Source organism: Octodon degus, unplaced genomic scaffold (genome assembly GCF_000260255.1).
Source record: "Octodon degus isolate 3935 unplaced genomic scaffold, OctDeg1.0 scaffold00001, whole genome shotgun sequence".
Taxonomy (NCBI): Eukaryota; Metazoa; Chordata; class Mammalia; order Rodentia; family Octodontidae; genus Octodon; species Octodon degus.
The window spans coordinates 26901863-26906560 of record NW_004524577.1 but is presented as its reverse complement, the minus strand read 5'-3'; the positions used below and the strand labels follow the sequence as shown (position 1 = coordinate 26906560).

The window sequence follows — 4698 nt, the reverse complement described above, 5'->3', positions numbered from 1 at the left end:
AGGTAGCCTTATACCCTCTCGACACTAACCCTATCCCAAATTCGTGAGGAACCATTACAGTGTGCTCTCTCTCTCTCTCTCTCTCTCTCTCTCTCCCCCTCCCTCCCTCCCTCCTTCCCTCCCTTCTTCCTCAGCCTTCTGAGTGCTGGAATTAAGGGGAAGCACCACCATGCCCAGCTATTACTTTTCTGTTTGGTTGGTTGCTTGGTTTTCTGAGACAGAATTTCACTAGGTAGTCCAATCTGTAACATAGCCTAATGTTATGGCAGTCCTGCTGCCTTGGCCACTCAAATGTTGGGATCATAGGCATGTGCCAATATGACCAGCTCTCATTACATTTTCATGAAAAAAGATACAAGATATGATTTCAATTTTTTTATTTACTAAGATTTGTAGCCTAGTATATGGTCTATAATAGAAGAAATTCCATTTTCTGATGAAAAGAATGTCTGCTCTACAACTGTTTGATGTCTATAAGTCATTTGATCAATAGTACAATTTCACTGAAGTTTCCTTGTGTATTGTTTTCTCTGGATGATCTATATATTGGTGAGAGTTGGGTATTGAAGTTCCCCCACAAAAGTCTATTTTGTCCAATTGTAATGTAGCTACTCCTGCTTGCTTTTCAGATTCAATTTGCTTGAAATTGAAATCCATTTTCATCCATTCATTATCAGTTGATGTGTAGCATTACAAGTGAGATGAGTTTCTTGTAGCCAGCATATTGTTGGGTCTTATTCAGTAATAAGCCAGTATATATCATTTAATAAAAAATTAAGACTATTTTGTTTTGTTTTTTGCTTTAAGACAGGGCCTTGCTATGTAATTCAGGCTGGCCTTGAACCTGCTGAGTAGCTGAGACTGGCCTCAAAAGTTAAGTGATCCTCCTGCCTTAGGCTTCTCAGTGCTGGGATTACACCATGCCCAGGTAAAGACCATTTAAATTCAGAGTTATAAAGAAAAAATGTGGAATTGTTCTTGTCATTTTGTTGAATTTTTCTTACTTTAAATATTCTTTTTTAGGCCAGGCCTGGTAGTTCACACCTGTAATCCCAGCCCTCGGGAGGCTGAGGTAGGAGGATCATTGTGAATTGGAGACCAGCCTGAGCTACAGAATGAGCTCAAGGCCAGCCTGAACAGCATAGTGAGACCCTGTCTCAAAAAGTCAACAACGAAATTCTGGTTTCTACCTCTTATTAATCTTTCAGATGTGATGAGGTGTACTAATATTTATTTCCTGTTTCTCCTTTGCATCTCTACTCTTTTAGTGGAACATATTCTTTCATATGCTCTCCTTTTTTTTTCTTTTTAAATTTATTTGTTTATTTATGTGTGTGCGTGTGTGTCGTGTGTGTGGCCAGCTCAGCCCATCAGGGGGCGGGCTGGCTGGCATGTGGTGCTGGGGAATTGAACCGCGGTCCCTGTGCTTTGCTAAGCTTGTTCTAAGTAGGTGCTTTAGACCACTGAGCCATCTCACCAGCCCTCATATGCTCTCCTGATGTTTGTCTTTGTTCCTTTTAAGATAAATCTAAAACTGAGAAAAAAATATAATAAAAATATCACAAGTGAAGAGAATTTTTATAGCAACAAGAGAAAACTGGCTCATCATAGAAAAAGGAAGAACTATTAGATTATCATATTTTTCAACAGACACCTTGCTAGATAGAAGGACTTTGGATGACATATTCAAAGTATCACATATATCTACCAATAAGGAATAAAGTATTTGGCAAAACTACCAATCAAGAATATAATATCCCTGCAGATCCTGGTGGCTGCAGTGGTGGTGAGCAGAGTGGAGTGGAGCAGGTGCTGGCCAAGCGCGTTCCGTGGAGCCATATTATAAAACTATAAACGTGATAGTTTTACAGTGTGAAAGTGGCAGACTCTACTTTCACTGCCGTAAAACATTACCAGTAGTTGCAACCAATTGGCTCAGGAAGCCAAGGAATTGTCTGTGCTGCTTTTGATACAGTTCTTGGGATTAATGTTGCAGTCAAGAAACTCAGCTATCCTAACTACAACATTAAGAAGTAAAACTCTGAGGGTCAGGGAGATGGCTCAGTGGAGTAAGTGCTTCCCTGGCAAGTGCAAGGGCCTGAGTTCAATCCCCGGTCTGCAGGAAAAAAAAAAAAAAAAAGAAGTAAAACTCCGAGAAGCAGCTGTTGGTGGTCAAGGAGGGGGCTGAGAAAATAAAAAAGAAAGAGAAACACACTCTTTGGTACCTTCCATGTGGCCCACAGCTCTTCCCTGGATGATGTGAATCATAAAATTCTAACAGCCAAGCAAGCACTAAGTGAGGTGACAGCAGCACTGAGGGAATGCCTGCACCACTGGCGGCAGATTGAGATCCTCTGTGCCTTCCAGATTGTCAACAACTCTGGCATCCACTCACTGGTGACTGCCTTCAACATAGACCCCAGTTGGATGGGCAGCACATGCCCCAACTCTGCCCATTTCATTATGACTGATGATGCGGATGACATGGATGAGGAGACTGTATCACCCTTGTCCATGCAGTCCCCAAGTCTGCAAAGCAGTGTCTGGCAGTGTCAAACAGCTACAGCATGGCCTGGGATCTCAGAGGGATTTGACCCATTCCAATTTGGAGTCCTCCCTCCATACAGGTGAACGTCAGCGTATGGCCCACAAGCCTCCTCAGACGAACCATGCTGCAGATAAGGCTCTCAATGCCATGCCTTCCAATTGCAGCCACTGGCTGATTGAGGGGGTCCATCCAGCATCTTGTGGAGAAAATAACTGACAGCTATGCCCTGGCCAAGAAAGCTTAACTGGTGCTGAATCATGGGCTGGACAAGACCCACAGCCTGATGGAACTGAGTCCTTCAGCCCCACCTAGTGGCTCTCCAGCTTTGGATTTTTCCCGTTCTGACAGCCCCAGTTCCCTAGACCCAGACACACTGTCTCCAGTATGGGATGGCTGAGCCAGTTGAAACACATGCATTCCCCACTTAGCTGGCAAGAAGGTTATGACTGAGGAGGATAATGGTTTTATTGGTGAGGAGATAGACTCCAGCCCAGGCAGGAAGAAGTTTCCCCTCAAAATCTTTAAGAAGCCTCATAAGTAGGCAGGTTGGGAGTAGAAGTGGTGAGCTTTCCTTCCTTGGGTCCTTTGCTTCCCTATCCCTTACCCCTTTAAGATATCTGGCCCCTAGAATGGGCATGGAGGGCCTAGACCAGGGGTCTGGCACTGTACATACCTGCCTCACTCTTTCTTGGGTCCTTCATTGTTAATTTATTAACTGAGCACCATGGCCTACCTGCCCTGCTTCCCTCCCACCCATGGGCTGCTGCTGTCACTCCCTCTCTACTTGAATGCATATCTTAGTTGCTGTTCCTTCAGCTCCCAGCTCCACCTCTGGGGGTCCAGCCTCTTTCTCTGCTATCCCAGTTTTGAGGTTTGGTTTTCTGTTTCACTCTGTCTCCTTTTAAGTTCCTCCCTCCTGCACTCCCTAACTTCCCCTTCTAGTTGTAGAGAAGATTCACTCCATCCACAGTGGTTCTGTTTGCCCCAGACTGGGGCCATGGACCTAATCTTTGGGGTTTGTTCTTTGGGAGTGTGATGGGCTGGAGAGAACATCATCCTAGAGCTCACAAAGGCCTCCATGGCCCCATGGGAAAGTGAAACTAATTCCCAGAGAAGAAGCTCCCCGAGAATTTTGAAGTGAGGCCATGCTTGGAATGGATTAGGAGAGACTTCTCTTAGTTGGAGGATAAGTAGATGTCAGAGCCATAGGCTATAAGGCAGTCACCTTTTCTCTCTTGTCCTGCCCACATCTGCCTCCCTCTTACCCCTGCTCCCCCATACTACAGGAGTATCTGTCTCTTAGAGGTGCTGCCCCAAAGCTCCCCAAGTGTGAGTACTCCTGGGGCTCAGGACAGTTGGCTCCCCTGGCTAAAGGAGCCATAGTTGTGATAATAAGGCTCTGGTGTAGTCCTGGAATGGTTAAGAATGTTGTTTTATTTGAACCAAAAGACAAAACAACTTAAAAGTGAAAAAGAAATCTCTTGAATTTCCCAAGTGCCTGCATAGCATATTCCCCTTGTCATACTTCATTTTCATGTTGCTGCATTTGCCTGGGCCAAAGGCTCAAAAAGAACACAGTTGACTTGGGAAAGGAGTGGTGAAGGAAGATGGTATATGTGAAAGCTGCTGTGTGACCACTTTCCTCCACCTTTCCCACCCTCTACACAACTCCCTTACCTGTTTTTGCTATAGCTATAAAGGTATTTTCTTTCTGCTCTATTCTGCCATGCCTTTACCCTGGGATCCCATCTTGGGCCTGCAGTTGGTCTTAGGAGGGTGATAGGCTGCAGATGGCCTTGTATCCTCTGGATACCCTCACCTGGGTTTTTCTGTGTCATTTCATAAGAATCTTTGAAGTCCAATAAAGCATGTAGGAGATTTAAAAAAGAAAGAAAGAAAGAAAGAAAGAAAGAAAGAAAGAAAGAAAGAAAGAAACTAAGTCGTCTTCTTCAAAATCAAATTCATGCAAAGGAGAGCTTATTGAAAACTTGTCCTCTTAAAATGTGTCAATCATAAAAATATCATTAGTGGGGCCAGGGAGATGGCTCAGTAGAATAAGTGCTTCCCTGGCAAGTGCAAGGGCGCGGGTTCAATCCCCAGTTCAGCTAAAATAAATAAAGCAAACAAACAAAACATTAAAAACCTCATTT

The 4698-nt window shown here is 44.1% G+C and overlaps 1 pseudogene; it reads left to right on the top strand.

Moving 5' to 3' along the window:
- LOC101576528 overlaps window positions 1-4698 on the top strand; it is a 17493-nt pseudogene that overhangs the window by 982 nt on the left and 11813 nt on the right.